Source organism: Nyctibius grandis, chromosome 15 (genome assembly GCF_013368605.1).
Source record: "Nyctibius grandis isolate bNycGra1 chromosome 15, bNycGra1.pri, whole genome shotgun sequence".
NCBI lineage: Eukaryota > Metazoa > Chordata > Aves > Nyctibiiformes > Nyctibiidae > Nyctibius > Nyctibius grandis.
In genome coordinates this window covers 9,200,184-9,221,557 of record NC_090672.1, presented here as the reverse complement: position 1 = coordinate 9,221,557, position 21,374 = coordinate 9,200,184, and the positions used below count along the sequence as shown (strand labels likewise).

The following is a 21,374-nucleotide window of genomic DNA, read 5'->3' as shown; positions in this document are numbered from 1 at the left end:
CTGGACCCTATTGTATCGTTAGTCCTTTTCTGCTCCACTTTATTATGTAATGATTAAAAATGCCTTTTGTCTGTGCTGGCACTAATTAGGGGATGGCAGCCTGTTGTGGGAGAAGTGAATGAATCATCAAAAGTGGAGGCACTAGGAGTGTGTTTGTAAACTGTAGACTGTAGAAACCAACAAGTCTTTCTTTAATTTTTCCTTCAAAAATGCTGAACAAAAGTCACAGGAAGTTTAAGGGGAAAACAAATTGCTCAGCCACAGATTCAGGAGCGCAGTGAATCCTTGTACTTCTCAGCTTCGCTCATGAGGCAGATGAGCGGCCTGAGGAGTCTGAGAGCGTGCAGAGGGAACTTCCCTGCCTTCCCTTAATTGCAGATTAATACATAAATGCATCATGTTCATCTCCATGGGCTTACCAGTACCCTAAGTTACACACTGGAGTGCTACAACTCTCAATTTCTCTGTTTGCATTCTTCGTCTATGAACATGCTGCTATTGAGCGTAAAGAACCAGCCAGTACAGAGACACTAAGTGAAGTTTACAGGAATATGACCTTAGAATAGGGAAAGTTTTGCAGGTACACAAGTCATCAAGGAGCCCTTCAGTGTTTGTCACACTGTGTCAAGTCACGGGCACCATGACAAACAGTCAAGAGCACTACTGACAGTTATAATGTGGGATTTAACTCGTTACACCTGACAGCATTATTTACCCAGAATACCATTATCTTTTTTCTTGTATTCTTAATAGTCAGGAAAGAGCATGTACCTTTTTTTTTTTTTTTTTGAAGATGCATATAAAGCAGCATCAGCCTCAGTAATGAAAGGGCTTTCTATCTATCTGCTGTGCTTTCAGGTTAGGAAGACGAATCTTGCTACAAAGACCTAAGTTTTCAAACTCCATGTTGCAGAGAAAGGCACGTGCATGAGTCAGCTATCCTAAATCAGCTGATGTTTGTGTGCTTAACTTGAGGCTCAGGGAAGTCTGTTCACCTTGCTATGGGTTTGTTTTGGTTTTCCTCTTTAAAAAGTACCAAATATCAACCTTTGAACACCAGGCAATACAAACTGGGCCAGAACAGGGTCCAGCTCTCGTGAAGGCTGGCCCAGCCGTCCCACCAGAGACGTTGCTCTTTCCCACCAAAGCCTGCAAATGTTCGCATAGTTAAACATGGCCAATTCTGGTCCAATTAAAAAGACAAAGCCCAACAACAACCTGCTAAAGTGAAAGGTTCTTTGAGAGCTTGGATTTCTTCAGTCTTGCTGAAAATTAGATGTTTAAATTATGACGAAATTTTGCCTAAACAACCATATTTCCTCTGTGAAGCAGCTATTCATCAGAAACTACAGCAAAGTACCAGAGGGCTTCAGTAAAAAGAAAGCAACAAATTTGCCTGCAAAATGTATTTCCTGCACCGGTTTGATTCCATTTATGTGGCTGACATACAATTTCTGTTTGATTGAATGTTCCACATTAAACTATTCTGGACAGGAGTTGTGCACTGAAAGCAGCTGATAATATTATAGGGCAGTTCAGAAAGTGTCCCCTGCAGCGAGAGACTCCTTTGCAGCCTGGAACGTTGGTGCTTGAAAGACATTAATAGAACTGCTTGTACCTGAAGAGCAATTTGATTTTTTTTTTTTTTTCTTTTCCCTGTTGGGATCTCACCCTGCAACCTTTGCTCTTTGCTGCTTCGGGTCTGTTCTTTGTGGGCTGCTTTAATGCTGTTACCAGGCTAGTTGCTGGGGGTATGAATAGTGGCTCCAGTTTAGTTCATCCACTGTTACCCATTTTTCAGGGAAAGAATTGTGTGCATGCAAGTACCAGGGTGTTTTATTTCAGTAGGGTCTATTTTAATGTTCATACTGCTTAGCATAGTCTAGGGATGGCAATTTCAAGGAAGTCTAGGGCAGAACTTAAATGCAGTAGAAGCTGATGGCATCACCTGAGACTGAGTCTGAAAAAAACCAAGATTGCCTGCATGTACTTTTCAAAACACCTTTATTTTAGGTATTTCTGCATTTTTCCAAGGCAAATTGGAGGTGCTAAATCACACTGAACTTGCAAAAAGAAAATCAAGCCAAATTTGACCTTGAAATCTCAGCGGCTTAGCTTGGGCACAGAGAAACGGACTCATGGGTCCGCTGAGAATGTCCTACAGTATTAAAGAGGGGCCGGCAGGGTTGGATCCCACCTGCAGGATCCTGCACATAAGCCCCTGGCCACGTACCAAGTGTCCCTACAGACCTCTGCTGCACCCACCTTCCACTCTTGACAGGCAGTACAGCAACTGGAGGGGATGTGTATGACCTGCATGACTGGGAGAGCTGTTTTGGGAACAGATAGGATAAAAATAGCACCAAACCACCGTGCTCTTCTATTCACCACATGCAGTCACATACATGAAGGGTTTCATCCACAGAGGCTGTACAAGATGCATAAGCAGGAAAGTGCAGCTTGCCATAAGGTACAAGACACAAGGTTATAAAGCACTGGAACAGCTTGTCAGACATTTATATAGGCAGAGTTCCCATAGCACATAAGAAAAAGATCCATTGATCAAGGCCCTGGCTTCAGGATGAACTGCAGGAGTTGCTCTGTGCGCATCCTCTGGTAGAGGTTCACGCTTGTCCCTCTGACTTTAAAATCCATGAGTCGGTTCTCTTCGTAGTGGCAGAGCTGAGATAGGAAGAAGCTGGGGAGGCATATTCCAGTATTTCAGAGCAAAAGTGTGTTTATTTTAACACATAAATATTCTTATTTTGAGTAAGGTGGTGATACTAAAGATAAAAATTGTAACATAGAAACACATCCAAAAAAGTTACAAACCCTCATTCCTGATCTTCCTGTTTTCAGCACCAAGAATATTCCACTGTAATAGGTCGCTGCTCTGTGGCCTGTTAACAGCTGAGGTGATTCTGCCCAGTTGGTCTGGTAGATACCAGAGTCGGAACAAATCAATTCCATCCACACACCTTGCCAAGGAAACATTCAAGCCCTTCCATCTTGCTTCAGTATCAGAAGAAGACATGAGAGTTGCTAGATGAAGAAATCCTCATGGAGAGGAGCAGAGGGCCTGAGGCTTCCTGTGACGGGGCAGTCTCAGAAATCAACGGTGACAAAGCAAGAAGGCCTGAAATAAACTGTTCTAAAAGTGGCACGTTCCTGGAATCAGCCCGCAGGGAAGGACGCTCCCAGGACAGTCCTGTGCGGCCTTGAGCAGCCCAAGTTTCTTTGTTCCCAGCTGGTTGAACAGTACCCATCCTTAACTGATAGCAAGGTGCCTTTCTTGTGCCCATTGTCTTGCCTTATCTAGTCACACGGTCATTGGGACAAGGATGGGCTTTTAGGGCTTGCTTACACAGAGCAGTTGACGATTCTGCAATAGCTACGGCAGGATGACTTCACGTGGACACGCTCATTCCACAGCAGCTGGTACGGCTCCTGGTTCATACCATACCTTAACTGGCGCAGCGTCAGCGTGCCTTACAAAGTTAAGCAAGACCTGGGACTCGGTTCAGGGTTCTAGTCACTTCTCGTTTACACAGAATTCAGCTTTAAGAAAAGCAGTTGAAATGCTCCTGAGAATAACAAATAACAAGTGAATAAATCTTGCTCTAGAGCCATATAACCCAATGAAAAATAGGTAAGTGACATGTAAAGGCACGTCTATGTAGTCAGTGTCATAACAAAAAAAAAAAAAAAAAGTGCATGCATTTCTAATCTATTGGCATAGGCATATAAAGCAGAATTAATTGATAAACACATCAATTAATTGATAAACATTATAAAAGCCTTAAAGAAAGCCTTTTCAGAAAGGTAATGAATAATCCAACCAGACAGTGCAAAAGGGATGGTTGCTGTTGTGGGGCCAGATTAATTTGACTACCCATACCCCTAGGTAGATTAAAGGATAAATCTTTTGAACATTGTTGCAGAGTTCAATGAAAATAACAACTTTTACTCAACATATAGAAGCTCTCAGAAATGCAAATGAAGTGTTAGAATGCATAAAGATGGCACATAATTGAATATTATGGTTCTGTTTAACAAATTGCTTCTTTGCATGCAATTACCGCATCCTGGTCTGATCTGAAAAGTGAGAGAACTAAAGCTCAGAGAAAGGGGCTGAGGATGAGCAGAGACCTGCAATGACTTGGAGCAGTTCAGCTGAAAGAGGAGTAAAACATGGAATTGGGCAGGGGGAGGAGGAATGGTTTGGGTTGGGGCTTTTTCCCTGGGGTTGGGCTGAGAGCATTCAGTTGCATTTCAGTCTGGTGGGGGAAAGGCAAGACAGACACGACAGGGAGGGAAAGCTCTTGGTTTGCTTCATTTCCCCCACTTTGTGTTGCAGTTCTCATGCCCTGAGCTTCATACAAAGTACACGCTCCATACCACAATTCACACCACCACATCTTTTCAGCTCCAACAGGAACACTTTCCCCAGCCTGACACACTGCTCCACCTTGCAAGCAAGCCTTCCCAACGGCAGGCCTGCCCTGCCCGCAGCACTAGTGCCTTCCTTCCAGGCCTCTCCGTGCTGGAGGTCACAGTTGACCATTGCAAGAACAATAAGGATTTTTAGGGGCATTATGACTGGGTTAGTAAAACACAGCTGCCCCTGAAAGTCCCTCATTTTTCTTGCTGCCGCTCAGTCCATCCCTAGGAGGGCAGAGGTCTGACAGGGTCCTTTCTCTCCAGCATGGCTGTGCCGTCTCATGCTGGCTCACACAGCTTTGCTGATGTGCCCAGTAACTGCCCCAGCCCCGGTGACCAGCCGTGACACGGCCAGCAGAAGGTGTGGAACTGCTTTGTCATCCCTGCAGGCTCCCTCCTAAGCAAACACCGCGCTGCGTCTCAGCGCAATGCCAGATGGCTCGTCTGTCACGGCAGAAATGCCGTCAAACAAAGCCTGGCACAGCGAGCTGCAAGCAGCCCTCAAATACCCCAAACCGCTGGGGCAAAAGGCAGCAACACCTTGTCCTGCAAATGCATGTGGTACTGGCACTCGCAGCACTGGCAGAGACCCTGGCCCTGACCGACCCGTTGCGCAGGCAGCACCGCACATCTTGTGCTTGTGCATCGAAACCCGCGATCCCCAGGGTGCCTAGAGCTGCCCAGCCATGGCACCCAGGGGGTCACACCCACTTGCCCAACTGCAGAAGCACTTGCTTTTAATTTATTAATAAAGCTGGGATTTTAATTAGGGAATTACTACCGATTTCTCAACAACTTTCAGTTTAACTAATATCTGAAAAAGATCTATATGTTCCCTACTAAAAAGGTGCCAAGTAGTTGGCTGGGAATTTTCAACCTTCCCTCACAAGTCCTCCTGGAAATCCCAGCCCAGCCCAGCATGTCCTCAGGGCAAGGAGCAACACTTTCCTTTTAATTCATCAGTAATTTGAATTTTGATGGACGTGGACTCAACAGAAACCATAGGCAGATTCCCACAATTCTGCTCCATTGTTCCCCCGTGAACTCTCTGTCTGTAGGGTGCTGGGATGGGCCCCATCCCTGTGGTGGGCTTGCAAGCGTCCCTGCAAGCTGTCACCTTTGAGAGGGACTTTGTGACATGCTCAAGGGATTCCAGGGTGTTTGTGGCAGAGCAGGGAAGCCCTGAGGACTCTCATGGCTTTTCTTCTTTGTTTTTTCGCTTGCAGTAAAGCCATCGTGTCCCCCAGCAAAGGACCCTTTTCCCCGTTCCCCGTTGCAGGCTAGGAAGAACAGGAGCGGTTGAGTATCTCTGAAAACCTGCGAGGTGGGATGCGAGTGGCAGCACAGCGATCTCGCAGGGCGCAGCTGCCCCTCTCCCTGGGCCCACGCGCTCGCTGGCCTCAGCCGGTGTGTTCAGAGTCAGCTCCAAAACAAAGGGGCCGAGCTGCCCCGTTCAGCCACGCAGAGCAGCATCTTGTGCGGAGCTGCTGCCGTTCAAACATGCCATCTCCAGGGACACGCGGCAGGTGGAAATGCCGGGGCTTGGGGCAGGCACAAAGATCCCAGCCATGTACAACACAAAACACCCTCGCCCGTCCTAACAAGGGATGACGCTCCGCAGTAGCAGGCAACCTGGCATCCAAAACACCCCGAGACACCCTCATTATGTACAAAGCCACACCTTATTGTCACTTAGAATTTCTTGTAAGGCTTGCAAGGCAAATGAAAGCAAACCCTATGGCCTGATTTGGTAATAAAACACAAGCCATGATTCTGATCCAAATATTATTTGCAACTTTGAAAAAATTATAACAGCAGAATAATAATAATAATAATAATAATAATAATAATAATAATAATAATAATAAATAATAATAATAATAATAATAAAAGACAGCAGCCCTCTGAATGCTGATGATGGTGTCCTAACTGAAGCATAAAAGCCAGAGCCGGCAAGAAGCAAAGCGTGAGTCAGAGCGTCAGCAGTCCCACACTGAAAGCAGCACTCACGGCTGCTTCATTCATTTAAGGAATCAATTCCTTTGTAATGAGCATCAAGTAGTTTTTAGGACTAAAAATGAGATGCATGCTGTTATTATTTTTATTTTTTTTTTTCTTTTTTCTTGGATTGACAATAAACAACTTTTTGTAGTTGGAAGGAGCCCCAGGCAAGGACCATGTCCCTGCAGTACTTGCTGTTGTACCGACATAGAAGAAAAAATCTGATGAGCCCCTGCCCAGGGAGACCACAACCTCCCTAGCAGCCAGGACCCCACCACAAGCAGACAGAGCACACCCCAGGCACAGAAAATCAGGTAATCAGAGTCAATGCAGATTTCAGCCTGGGTAGGCTGTCTCACCCCCGATTTTATTTTACTGGCATCAGGTCGTTGGCAAATTCCAGTGAGAACGGGTGTGTGTTGCTCCAGGGAACCCCCTTGGCGGAGGCTTTACGTGTTCCTTCTCGAACAGCAAAGCCAGCATGGGGCTGCGTGTGCTAGGAGAGGGGATACTGCCCGAGCTGCTCTCAGCTCCCTGCCGCCCCACGACCACTTCTAGGTAAGGCACAACCAGGTTTTAAGCATCAGAGCACAGATCTCTAGGTTACACTGATGTTATGTTACCAGGGTGATTTGGGACTGAAATCTTTTTGGTGTGTTGGATTTGAAACTCAGAACAGCACAAAGCCAAACTGAAGGTAAAAAATGATTGCAGTTTCTAGAATTCTCCCAGCTTTAGTCATCGAAGTGGATTGTTAGAAATGGACAAAGGGCTGTTTCCCTTCATTTTTTTAAGTGTGAATTTTGTCTTGACAGTTTCCTTTCAGAAACAAAAATTGAAAACAAATTGTCCTATGCACAAAACAAAGGGACAGACCCTCAACTGGAATGGACTGGTATTACCAAATGAATAACACCCACTCACAGGAGAGACCCTGGCCCTTTTAACTGATCCTGCTCTGCCCAGACAAGAGCTTCAGCCTCTGGTTTTAGCTGGCAGCAGCATTGGCTCTAGGTAGCTTGAAAAAGAGGAAGGGCTGCCTTCAGAGCAGCTGAAAACACATCATACACTTCCCAAACCCGAAGCTGACTTCAGGTGCATAAGCCAGTGGACACAATGGCAAGAAAATAACTGATACCAACGTGGCCCTGAAATTAATGAGCTGCTTTGGAGAAACGCTGGCAAAGCAGGCTTCCAGAAACCACTTACAGGTGGGGGTTACTTTCTGATAAGAGGCTCGTGTCAGATTTTTTTTCTCAAAACCAAGATTGGGCTGATCACCATCTTGAAAATGACATGAGAGCTCCTCAAGAAAAATATTAACTGAGCAGGGCAGGAGAACAAATGCGTGACTAACTGTGATCCATCCCAGCCGGTCCTGCCCCCCGACAGACTGCGGCACAGCACAACTGCACCCGGCGTTGGGAAATGCCATCAGCCGTGAAGAAGTTACCAAGAGCGGCAGTTATTGGCTGTGGGTGCTGCCAGCACACACTATGACTCTCATGGGGCCGTCCTTTGTGCAGGCCCAAACATGCACCAGAAGTGCCCATGCCAGCGGGGTTCATTAGTCTCCCCCACCACAAGCAAACAAAAATACACACGCTAGGAAAATGCAGGCCATCTCTCGCTTTGCCATCCCCGTTGCTGCTGTCTCCAGCAGCCAGAGCTGCCCAGCCCCGCGCGGCACGCTGAGCTCCTGTCCACGGCTCCAGCCAAGTCCCTGGAAGACCCAATGTGCAAGAGGATGGGCTGCAAGGGGACCCGAAAGTGAACAGACACCTGAGCACTAATGGAGGCTCATCCATCCTGCAGGGCTGCCAAGGGGTGGGTTTGGCCACCTGCATTTTACATTTCACTTCCTTTGCAATCCTCCGTTGGGAGTGTCACTTCTCCTCCCTCCCACCCCCAACATCAGCAGAGGAGCTGGAAAGCCAGAGTTATTTTTAGGAGACGGTACATTTAGGCCCAGTTAATCTTGACTGGGTCCCTTTGAAAATGACAAGGTTGGATAATCACACACATTACGCAGACTTTCCATGGAGGCTGCATTGAAAACGAGCCTCCCACCATTCAGCAACGTAGGAGCCAGTGGTTCGAATAGTAACGTTTGATGCTGCGCTGACTTGCCTCATTGTGATGAGCTCACGAGCATTTATATGCAGAGGCCTCAGAGAACAATGAAATTAAAGCACCTAACTGACTTTAAGTATATAAAATAAAACAATTAGTCATCAAAAAGTCTTCTAGAGGCTGCTGCATTACACCCACCTTGAGTGGCAAGAGACCATTATCTGGCTCAGGCTGGCAAAGAAGAGGATGGCAGTGCAGCCTGGTCAAATCGCACGGCCAGACGAGCGTGTTGGCAAAAAACACCCAGAGCAACTCAGAAGGGAGCTGCTGGTGTGACAACTAGTGTGTTAAACTGGCTGGCACAAGGAGGGGGACAGGAAGGGAGAACGCTAGCAGAAAAACACCAGGGGAGGAGCTCTGGCTAGAAGAGGCTACATGACTGCTAGTAAATGAACCAGGGCACGGCCAACCAGCCCAGTCTGGCCACAGCTGTCCTAATATAGTCTCTTAGCCACCAAAAGAAGGGGGTGGCCCACATCCAAACAGCCGATTGATAATGGTCCCTGGCCCACGCTGACTTTCAGACCATATCCAGGATCAGTCGGAAGAGTCCCAGGCCAAAGCCCTGCCCAGGACCACGCTCACACAGCCATCAGCTGCTGGGTTTACTAGTGCAGCCGTAGCCCAAGGGTATGGCCTGGGCACAGCAGTGCTGGAGAAACCCAAGCAGGTCAGTAGGAGTACGGGTGGGCAGCAGCAGTGCAGAGATGCCGGCCGGGTCCCAGAGGAGTGTGTTACCGCAGCTCTGTGCCTGGACTGATCACCAACAGCAACAGCAGCCGTGCTGCTGGCATCACCCTGCCAGTGCTGCCTCCAGTTCTGATTCCACCTAAACTTTGACCAGCGAGTTCAGAGAGAAGCTGCCAGCCAGAGGCTGCTCGGCTTGGGCTTTGCTGGAACAGAATCTGGTCTGGCCAGCATTAAGGGAAGCAAAGAGTTATAGGAGAACAGCAGGAAATTGCCAAGCAAAAGGGATTTTAAAATCATTTCACTTTAAACAAAACTAAGGCATTACCATAAAGTAAATGGCCACACCTTGCTACTTACGTGGTTCTGCTGACAAGGCCAGCTTTTCCATAGCTATTCAAATCTAATGAGACCTGGGTGCCTAACTCACTCTTTTAAGCTCGTTTCCAAACTCCAGCCAAAAAAATCACTTTCTGATTCACCACTTTCTCAGGCACACCAGTATTTAGAGAATGCCTGCAGGCTGGTGTTGTGCTGTACAAGGTACATAAGCACATGTTTAATTACTCTGTGGACCAGGGCTGTGATTAATCATATGCTTAAAGTTAAGCATGTGCTTAAGCATGCTACTGACCTGGAGCTTCAAGTGGATCTGTCAGGTATTCTGGAGCTCCCCATTTTCCAGTTCTTTGAGGCTCAATAAGTGGAAAGAATAGAAGAATATTCCTGTGGTCATACACTCAAAGAATTCACCCAAAGTCTGGTTTCTGACTTTTTTTTAAATTACAACTTTTGTACCTATTCTCCCCATGTTCCCACCAATACTGATTATGGGTATTACAATAGTATGTATATTATCAGAATGTATTAGCATTAAAACATGAGCTAATTATTATCATTCACAAGCTTTTAGAAAGCTTTGGGCTCAGTTTTTACTTTGCCTGAACAGGGTTTCAGGTAAGAATTTACATTCATTTCATTTGTACATTTTAGGGATTAGTCCCCTTATGTCTGAGCAGTGTACAAAGTGCTAAAAAAAATATGAAGCACATCATTAAAACTATTGCCCCTCCTAGCAGGAGATTCATCACATGGAAGAACTCAAGCATAAAATATGCATCCGCTATGGGTGGTCACGTAAATTCACATTTCATTAGCCACAGCGTACATGATCCTGGGAATTTTTTTTTCACTGCGCTTTTCCACCTTTCCAGCAAAGGCTTATTCCTCATTCATAATAATTTCAGGAAGGTCAAATTGTATTCACTCCCCAGGGAGCAGCAAGCAGAGGAGACAGGGATGTGAAAGCTTCATTTATTTTTTTTTTTTTAAGACACAACTGCCTCTTTTATGACTAAGGAAATCCCCGCTTGGGGAGGCTGGATGGACCGGACAAGAGCCGCTTCTCGAGGCAGGCGTGTGACCCGTGTGCACTGCCAGCTGGAGCATCTTGAACTCGGGGAACACCCATGGCCCAAGTTCACCCAGTAAAATCATTTAATATTGACAAGCCAAGAGACTTCAATTAGAGCATAGCATGTGCAAATCAATTTTCAACAACCGAGAGCACACAGGATTTGATTACAAGAGAGGAGGCACGTGGCTCTGAAGGAAGCTTCTTTGAGGAAGCAAACAGATACAGTAATTGATAAACATTTGTCTGCTCCTCCTAACCCCATCACATGCTGTTTACTGCCAGTACATTTATGAAAACCGCCTATTTTGGCTACCAGGGCACACCAGAGAAGAGAAAAAACCACAGTCCCCAGAGAGATGGCTGGCTGAGCCCGGGTGCCCTCACTCTTCTCACAGCACTAATATGGTGACCTTGAGCTTTTAAACTATGTTGCCCTCTGCTTAAGATGTTGGTCCACAAAGACCCACTTTTTAGACAGATAAAGGTAACTCAACTCCAGCCTAGGTGAATGAAGAACCATTTTGCCAGACACTTTTAATGAGAGTGAGGTGGTGTCAAATCTCTACCGGTGCCCAGGGTTATGACTGCCATTCAGTACTGCATGGAGAGTACAGAGATGCTTGGGAAAGGGGGAAATTCTATTCCTTTAAAAATACTATTAATGAACAAGAGGCCTTGCTCCTACCCATGCTGTGGTAAGATTTCAGTTCAGTAGAGCTGGACTCAGAGTACTTCCCGTGGGCATACTCAGGTATTTTTCCTTCAGCCCTGACAGACTTACGGACATCACAGGCTGTAAGCAGCAGGCACCAGGACCGGCTGGCAAGAATATGTGAGTGTGGAAACCTGGTGCCTTTTCTGCCTGCTCCCTGCTCCCTGGTGCTCTTTTTCATTTGACTTCAGGTCAGTCACCATAATCACTGTACTCGGTTGCGTTTTTATTTTCAGCTCTTTTGCTTCCTGGCTGTCAGGTAATAGCTCAGCAGTGCAGCTTACACTCAAAGCCATGCCTGGAATAGTGAAGTTGTAGCAAATTTCATTAAAAAAAAAAAAAAAGTATTTGGCCATATCTTTAGTTGCTGTGGAAATCGTTCTGGTGGGAGGTTATTTCTGGAAGCTGTATTGGGATGTACTAGATTTCTTTCACCTGGACTAAAGTGTTTCCTTCTAGGTGTGGATTTACTTGAGGGGGAAAGGAGAGAAGAGAGAAGAGCTCAGTCACCACATCCATCCCGTTCGTCTCCTGCGCTGTACAGGCCACAAGTGAGGCACAGGTAGCCCTCGTGCACATCCTCCCTCCTCGGCGAGGCCCTGGCTGCACGAGCTGGGTCTCTAAAAACTGCATATGTTTGTGGCCCATCAGGTCAGGACTTCAGGGGGACCAAATCAGTGCAACTCCACTGCAGTCACCACTCACGCCCATTTACACCAACTTACAGCACAGCCCCCTGTGCTTTGCGACAGCCTCATTATATGTATTTTTAAGCACTTAAACCTGTGCTTGCTGCCTGCAAGCAACTGATCATAATTCAGCATTAATGTAACAGTGGTAGCTAGCTAGTTATAAAAAATTTCCATTTGGAAAACGCACTTCAAAGTTAGAAAGGGTTTGAAAGTTACAGAATTTCCAAACATTTATTAACGTACCGCTCTAAAAATTGCTTGTGGCTGTTCATCCAAAACCATTACCAGTCACCAAGAATAGAGTACAGGACAAATCCTGAGCTGGTGCAGATCAGGATATCTCCACTGGCTTAGAGGAGGTGTTTTATTTAGCAATGGGCACGCCTGCCGTTTCTTTGGAGAGCTGTAAATTCATTCTGTGGACAATCTACAAGCCCAATTTATATTTTAAGATTCAGCTCCTATCAGATCTTTTGAAATGAAACTACAGTTTGCCTTCTTTTTGAAGGCAATAAGAGCTAAAAGTATAAAGACATCCAAAACTTTATGTAACTGATATTACATAACACCTTAAACTGGCTCATAAGCATTTTCCTTACTCTGGATTTATTACATTTTTATTTGGGGCATGTGAAACAACTCGCTACACAAGTGCAGTTGCTCACATGGGGCTGGGTTGGGGAGAGAAAGAGTTCGCTCCGGTGGAAATTCTGAAGTGAGCAGCTTATTACTATGTTTGCAAAGAACCATTGTCAGAAAAAAAATGTTTCATTGTGTCTCACTGCCCTTAATGGCCATTGATACAGAAATTAAATAAAGCCCTGGAAGGAGGCTAGAGATAGTTTTAAAGGCTGAATGCACACAGAACCTCCGAGTGCATATAGCATTCATGTCATAAATGTGTCTGAATGTTCCCATTCAGGCTACAATTTATTCCCCAAGGAGATGCAAAACTAGCTCAAATATGCTACATGGAACCAAACTCTTCTAATGAAGCGAGTGCACTATGTGAATGCTGGAGCTAAATTTAGGCTGAGACTTGGAGTAACCTAATTCTAATCTCAGTGCAGCACTTGGAGTGGCAGCTAACAAACATTGTGAAATGATTCAGTGAAGTTCTGCTCCTTTGTTACAATCTATTTTGGATGAAGCTTTGGAAGCTCTTCACTAACTCAGATTTAAGAAATTCAGCTTCAGTTAGTTGAATTTCGTTGCTCAGTGAATTGTTTAAAAAATTAATGTAAGTTGGTTTTAAAATGTAGATTCAAGCTGATTTTTGGATGCATACGATAGCTTGTGTGAAACATACACTCTTTATATATTGAAAGCAATATGTAAAATACCATTATCTGTATTGCTGAATAATCCACAGCACTGAAGAAAACTGTATACTGTAAATAACTGATTAAGTTTTTTCACAAATCACATTATTTGTTTGGTTTTATGGTCCAAAGCAAATTAAAATGGGCAAGCTCATTTGTGATTAAGCACCTTTCTGTTTCTTGTTCTGTACAACTGTTACATTTGCATGGGAATGTTTTCTTCCTCCAGAAATATTTCCTTCAAAATTAACACATGAAGTCATGATTACACAAAATATCTTTGTAATCAAAGCAGATTTTGTAATTAAAAAAACATTTTAAATGCAACTGAGACTTCAGATCTACTTTTATAGTATCCTTCAGGTGTAAAATACACCCATACCGGTAGAATTGAGGAAATTTTTATCTTTCCTAAAATACAAAATAGCATTTAGTTTTAAATTGAGCATATTTTAGCTGAACTACATTCAAATTCTTCTTTATGAAACAATCCCTCTTTTCATACAAGATTTTTCATGCACATTCTGGCTCCGTAGCTCCAAATCAGTTCGCCACAACTTGTTTCACTGGAATTCATCAAAAGACTAAAAAGCCAAGTGCCAAGGAGCCGAGCCCCTGGCCCCAGTGTAAACTGCTCTGCCCGTCACCGCAGCCTGGAAAGTCCCAGTTCTCAGAATGAGCTGATGTTTTAAACGAGAGATCATAATCAAAATCACGATTCCTGACAAAGTCTCAATATTTCACTCTATAAATTCTTAATTCATTTTCCAGCATTTGTAGGTTGCTGCTAGCTCCACCCTCTCAAATATCAGCAATTGCTGCTGCTCTCAAAGAAAATTCCGTTTTGGGGAAATGTGATATTATACCAGATGTTTCAGCATACGGCAATTCTGCCTAACCCAACCTGATCGTCACTCTGTAACGAAGCTGAGCGTTGAACAGCTTCTGGAATTTATTCCTTAAACGACTACACTTGCATATTTGAATTTAACCCTATTGACAGTATCGCGTTCAATAGCTCTGTACTTTCTAAAACAACAGAGACACTCCTAAAGATTTTTTTTCCATTTTTTTCCAAAAACATAAACCCGTGACTAATTTTAGCAGGCCTTTGGGCCACTTGGAGATTAGTTCCTACAGGCTGCTGATTGAATTAAATTAAAGTGTTTAAAATTGTGTTCCTCACCATGTTTTAAAAGTTGTCACGCAGAGAGCTCTTGCCGAATGAAATCTGCTTTCAAATTTTACAGTTTGAGGAAATTCCATACTTAGAACTACAAAAAAATGTAAAGTGCATTTAGAGAGATTCAAAACAGCTGTAGGAACTGGTATGTCACTATTTCGTTTAATCAAGATTTCACCAGGAGAAGGACGGGAAGAGCCCCTGCCCTGCCTCCAGCTGTACAGGACTGACCCTTTCACCAGATCAGACAGCTCAGGGTAATGTTTGCTCCCCAGAATAACGCCCAAAGCAGCGTGCATTCCTCCATGGTCTGTCATCCGCACTGCGACTGGCTGAGTACTGTACTGTAACCGTCTGAGCCAGACTCCAAAGCCTTGGTCAGATGGGACACTTTGTAATTAAAATAATAATAATGAATGACAACACTAGCAGGCACAATCTAGGAGTCAAGACTCCAGTCCTGGACCTATAAATGGTGTCACTAACAAATCTGTATTGGGAAAACACTCAAATCCTGCATGATGCCGTGGAATGTGGGCACATCATCCACCCACGTGGACGCTCGGGACACCGTGAAGGACTTTCTGCCAAAGGAGGGGAAGAACAAAAGGCCCGTTGCCTGCAGCCACAGAAGGGAAAAAACCCAACAGGCTGACCCCTCCTACAGCAATGGGCCACTAAGCCAAATAAAACCATGAAGTCTATATGAAACCAAATCTACCAAGCAACGTCTTGGAAATATTTTGATTATTCAGTGCTAAAGAAATATGCCATGAATCCATAGTCCATCAGTTAGGCAGGGAAGAGGAAGCCATCTCCGGACCAGCATCACCCCTGGCTCGTTTCCTTCAGTCTGCAGCTACATGATTTCTTTTCCACGCTTTTCATGTGAATGTGCAGACTGGCGATGGGATTTGAAAGACCTGTTCTGCCCTCAGCAAGGAAGGGTTTCCCTACCCCAGCATCAGACACTCCCCTCTTTGGGATCCCAGCAGCTGTAATCCTCCTGTTAGTACCACCACAGGCACACACCCCCTTCTCACTCGCTCCCCCAAGGCAGAAAGCAGAAACCCCTCTACCAAGCAACGATCACACCCGGCAAAGGGAGACAGCGCTGTGCCTTGTGAAAGCCCTGCAGCTGCCACCAATATTTCTCATTTTACAGGGATGTCACTCAGGGTGCAAGGAAGGGGCCAAAGCCTCAGAGGGGTGTCCCCACCTGCGGGCCAGCACAAGCCACCCTGCAGCCCCTTCGGGGCTCTCCTGCCCTCCTCCTCTCCCCTCTGTCACTTTTGGGTCCCCAGGAAGGGAAGTGATGAAATCAGCAGGAGCTGGAAGGATTTTCTCCAGCAGGCCAGCAGCGGGAAGGGAAAAGCACATTCTCTTCCACGTCTGGTTTGCTTCTGTGTGCTTAAGAGCTGGCCTGCAGCGGGAGCTGGCACAGAGCACACCCCAAGCTCGGGGTTTGCCATCTGCGCATGGGGCCAAGAGCGGAGGGGAAAGCGTCTGCAAGCTGGGTGTATGCTGGAAGCTTCACTCTCATGAAATGTAGTCCTCACCAAGGGTGCAAGGCTCTCACACAAGCGTGTCCAGGCTTTTGTGAAAGGTCTGTACCAAACAACAGAGCCGATACTAGGCATGGTCTGAATCTAACCTGCCCCTGATTACATAAATTTGCAGCCCTGCAGACTTGCTAGGCTCTGTGCCCTCCTGCAACTTAAAACGCAGCCCTGGCTTGAAGGTCTCTATTTGCAAACAGAGAGGAACCACGGTTCCTAAATTGCAGGCAAACATTTGACTTCACTCAGTGCAATTCAAAGAATATCCTGCACGAACCCCACCCTTCTGCCCAACAACTCAAGCCCTTAATGCCTAGATAGTTTTCTTTCAGGTCTTATCACAGATAAAATATGGCCCCTTTTTTTTGTTGAAAGAGTAGAACCTGCCAAATATTTACCAACTCTTTCAGAAGGCTGAAAATGTCTCTCCTACAGTGTAATAAACTTCCCCGGAAAGGCCCTGATAAAGCGAGAGCCTTGCTGTACTGCCCAGAACTAGTTTAGTGTGGCCTAAGTATTGCCAAGTCTGACTGACGAAGAAAGCATATTTGTACACACAGAAAGACTAGCAAGAGAGGCATAATGTTTAGAAGTGAAAATAAAACAAAGCCCCATTATTAACTGGGGAGCGGGGGGAATAATTGAGTCTGCATCCCAGAGAGCAAAAGACATTATAAAAACTTCACAGCTAAAACAGTAATTTAAGAGCTTGTCCACAACTTGCAGCAGAAGCCTGAACCATCTTCTTTAGCATTTGGAAAGTGCTAAACCGTGGCCTACCCCCAACCCAGCCTTCAGAGCAATATTATTTAAAAATAAAATATTTTTACTTTGTAATCTGACCCACAAAAAGTCATTTGGGGCATGAGGGAATGTTCCCTTCCAGCCTGAACTTTAATTCAGAGAGAATGTTTAAACTGAACAGTGTAAAACAGATGCTGAGAAGCACATCTGCATTGCCCTGTACGTTCTTTGGGGCACAAACAGAAGTTGGAAAGCGCCCGTCAATGTGGTGTGTGTGGCTACGATCTAAATAATCGCCAATAATGGAGATGAATGGAGAAAAAAATACATTCCTAGTATCAGCAAGTCTGTCAACAGAGTTCTAGCAGCTATAAACAACTACATCCACGCTAGTTCAAACAGATGAATGTTGCTTGAAAAAACGTGTCCTTTCACCTTGGCAAATGCCATTAAGGAAAAAAATTCTAAGAGTCACTATGGAGTTGGAAGCTCAAATGAACATATTTAACAAATCCTGATAACCATAAAGTGCTGAGCACTCACTCCCTACAGCAGCCAGACTTCAACTGCATCTTGAATGATGCACTCATATCAAAAGATAGTAACTCAAATTATGCCATGGAGTGCTCCGAAATAGGGTTTTGAGGGGACAAAACTTGCCAGTTACTTAAAGGCGGGAAGAAACCAATTATTGTGGGGAAAAAAATTTCCAGATTATGTTAAACCTGGCAAAAGCTAAACCCAGCAGTTTACCCAGCTTTACAAAGCAAACCACAATTAAGAAAATCTCCCATGAAAGGGAAAACTTCAGTTTAGCCTACCAGCTAGTCCAAAAGCCTGAACAGCAACACAAACAACCTCAACAAAAATCGCTGCTCGCCGGTGATACCTAAGAAGTTGCACAAGAAGTTGGAAGGAGCACGCTGAAGAGGCACAGAAACCTGCTCCCCATTCCCCCCTTTCACACCATCAGGTTTTAATGTTAATGATACGGCTCCGCGTGCTTAAAGTATTTTTACACTACGCTCGTCTTCTTGTAGCTCCGTCTTGTTCCAGGGCGGATGATTAGAATCAGATTTCTGTGATTTCACTGCAGATTAATTTCGTTAAGAGCTACAGATCTGCAGGGAGGAGAGGGCTGCACACAGGCCAGCAGAACGGTCTCTTAACAGCGTTCTCTCCAAAAAGGGTAACAGTATTTTTGCCTTTACTCCTTACTTTCACATACTTTTCCTTTTTGTGGCCACTAGACAGACTTTGGAAAAATGGGCATGCGGGGAAAAGAAACGTGCAAAAAAATTTCCTTTAAATTTTGGTTTCAAAGAAAGCTCCCAACAAGTATTTATGAATAGGTTTATAAAGAGGACAGGCCCGAGGCAAACCTGACCGCGCCTGCTGTCCCTGAAGTCAGAGGGGCAACCGAGGGACTGCACGCAGGAATTAATTCAGATATATCAAGGTCTGTATGCCCCCGCGCATGTCAGAAGAATAGCTATTAATACACGTTTTAGTACACTGTGCAAAAATGTTTGGGTATAGAGGGCTGAAGAAGAAAAAAATTATGCAGAGGTCTCTAATACCATCTGCAAGTTCTTCCTAATTGTGAAACACTAAGTAAATATAGTTATTTTTATGGGCAAATACTACAGAATGTAGCACTGAAAATGGGTTTTGTTTGCAAAAATATCATTGGATCAAAGCATAAAAGTTGTGTGGAGTGTGTATATGTCTGTGTACACACATGCGGAATGTAGACTCCTGCAATGCTACATCAGAGAGAGAATTAAATTCTAAGTGGCTCAAAAAAAACACACAGGAAGATTTTAATTTTCCATTTGCTTTTATAGACCGTAGCCATGAGAATACTGTTGCCGCTTGGCCTTTTTCCTTATTCTAGGTCAATATCATTGACTTTACAAGACAGAGGTAAAAACATCTCTACATAAATTAAAAAAAAAAATATGAGGACCCTCAAAATAATTCTGAGAACTTAAAATGTAATGTAACCTAACACAGAAGGGCACAGAAGTTACAAATACAGCGCTATATAAGCAAACAGTAATATACACACACAGAGTTGTATATATACTGTGCCCAAAGAACGAGCACAAACCAGTGTCTCCAGAAGCGCAGTGTACAGAATCAAAATCGAGGACAAATAATAAGGACCATCGGAAGAGTGGGGGAATAAAAGCACTTGGGTGAATAAGAGGAGAATTACGGGGAGCCGGGCCACTTAGTATGTGACTAGATTTATTTAAAAAAAAAAAAAAAAGAAAAAGCAAAAAGAAAACAGATGTGTTTTCTGAAAGTGAAAGCGGTGAGAAGGATGCACATGGCCTTGCAGGAGCGAAACCCGGGCTCTCGCTCGCTGCTCCGGCAAGGCCCGGGCACGGCGTCCTGCGAGCCGGCAGCCGCGCACGTCGGGGCCCGCGGGGACGGCCGCCAGCGCCGGTAAGCCGCGGACGTTTAAGGCCCTTTCAGAGGTGGAAGAAAACAAAATGCACTTACGGTTCGCGGAGAACCGGCTCCGTCCTCTCCCTACGGCCCGCCCGCGGCGAGCCGGGGGCACCCGCCGGCCCCAGCCTGGACGCGGCGGTCCCGGACACGCCGGCAAGGGCCGCCCGAGCACCGCCCGCCCGTGGCCCGCGGGCGAGGGCCGGGCCGGGCCCCGCGAACCGGCGGAGCGGCGCCGCCGCCGCGCTCCGTCTTCGCCCGCTGCGAGCCCGGCAGGTCCTGGGAGCCGAGAACTGGGACTTTGTAGGCCAGTTGAAGACACAAACCTCTCATCTCGCCCGCAAAGACCCAGCCCTCAGCTCGCCCATCAGGCGCAGGCTGCCATTTCTTATTACTATTTTTTAATTGAACTCCTCTCTCTGGCCGGTGCCCGCCGCCAGCGCGGAGCCCCCGGCCCCCGCCCCTGGGCCACCGGGGACCCCGCCGGAGCGGGGCCACCCCCCTCGGCAGCAGCCACCGCCCCGGCCGGGGGAAGCAGCGATCCGCGCCGCCCCCTCCCCGAACTTGCGAGCTGGCCCGGCCCGCGGCGGGGCGAGGCGGCCGGCCCCGGCTCCCGGAGCCGCGGACACCCCGCAGCCAGCCCCGCACCTCGGCGGCTCGGCCCCCCGGGGCTCGGCCCCGCAGCGCATCGTGACTCGGCACCGCCGAGCTCGATCCTGCTCCTGCGGGAACTTCGTACGGTTCAAACGGCCAAAACAGCCCGATCCCCTCCGTTACCTGCTCTGAGTGAGGAGGGAGCACGGGAAAGGGGCTCCGGGGGGACCCCGCGGCCGCCTCCCCTCCCCAGACCCGCAGGTCCTCGGGATTACGCCCAGGAAGGGTTCGGGCTGAACTCGGGGAGAAGCAGCGGGCGACCGCGGTGCCCCTCTCCTGCCTCCCGCAGCCCCGTTGCTCGCAGACGGTATTTAAGCTGGTATTGATCACGTTGGGATTTTTTTCCACCCTTCCTCTTTGCCCTTGCAGAAGGCAAAATTAAAAAAAAAAAATTCGTTGCCACAAGGGACATTGCAACATTTCTCTCGGCTTTTCAAACGCTGCCTTTGCCCCAGCGAGCTTAAAAAGTGCCGACCCAACAAGCAGCAGAGGAGAAGTAGGCGAAAGAGAAAAAAACAACAAAAACGAAACACTCAAAAGCAGTAATTAAAAAGAAAAAAAAAACACCAAAAAAACCCCAACACCCAAAAACCATCAAACCAGACAGAGACGAGCTGCTCCGTGCAACATTAAGGCGCAATCCCGATGCGGCGGAGTTTCTGTCCGGCGGCAGACACACATCCCTCGAAAGTTCACTCCACGTGTTGCGGCCGCGTCCCGGGAGGGTCGGGGCAGCCCGGCGCACCGGGGCGGTGCGGGCCCGCTCCGCCGCTCCCGCGCCGTTTAAGGAAGCGGCCAGTCCCCACCCCTGCGCCGGGCAGCTCCCGCTGCAGCCCAGCTCGGCACATTTGGAGGCTCTCCCGGGCTGCCCTCCCCACCCCCTGCCCTCCCCGACGCTCCGCCGGCCCAGCCGGCCCCGCACACGGCAGGAAGCGGGCGCCGCGGCTCCCGCCGCCCTCCCGCCGCCGCCGCCGCCGCGCAGCCGATCCCTCCCGCCCGCCGCCGCGCCCCTCCCGCCGGGGCAGCCCAGCCGCGCCGACCTGCGCGCCCCGCGGCCCACCGAGGGCGGAGGGCGCCCCCTGGCGGCCGCTCCCCGCCGGCCGCGGCTGGCGCGGGGCGGGGGCCGCACCGGGAGGGCGCCGGACCGGGGGGGATGCGCGGCGGAGCGGGCCCGGCGGGGCTGGCCGGCCGCGGGGACGAGCCGACGAAGCCGCGGCTGCCGGGCTCTCCCTTCCCCTGCGCCGGTGCAAACGCTGGAAGCCCCTTGGCCGCGCTGCAAGCCCTGGGAATCACCCGGGATCACCCCGCGGCGGCACCCCCTCCGCACAGCTCCGCGTCTGCTCATAGCCAGCATCTCCCTATACGTGTCCCTA

The 21,374-nt window shown here is 47.3% G+C and overlaps 1 long non-coding RNA gene across 1 annotated transcript; it reads right to left on the bottom strand.

The window, feature by feature from the left end:
- Positions 1-1,987: 1,987 nt before the first annotated feature.
- Positions 1,988-20,858, bottom strand: LOC137670510 (uncharacterized). The gene is made up of 2 exons (XR_011049304.1): positions 20,602-20,858; positions 1,988-3,584 (listed from the first exon to the last, which is right to left on the bottom strand). It is a non-coding gene; the product is annotated as an uncharacterized lncRNA (long non-coding RNA).
- Positions 20,859-21,374: the final 516 nt, after the last annotated feature.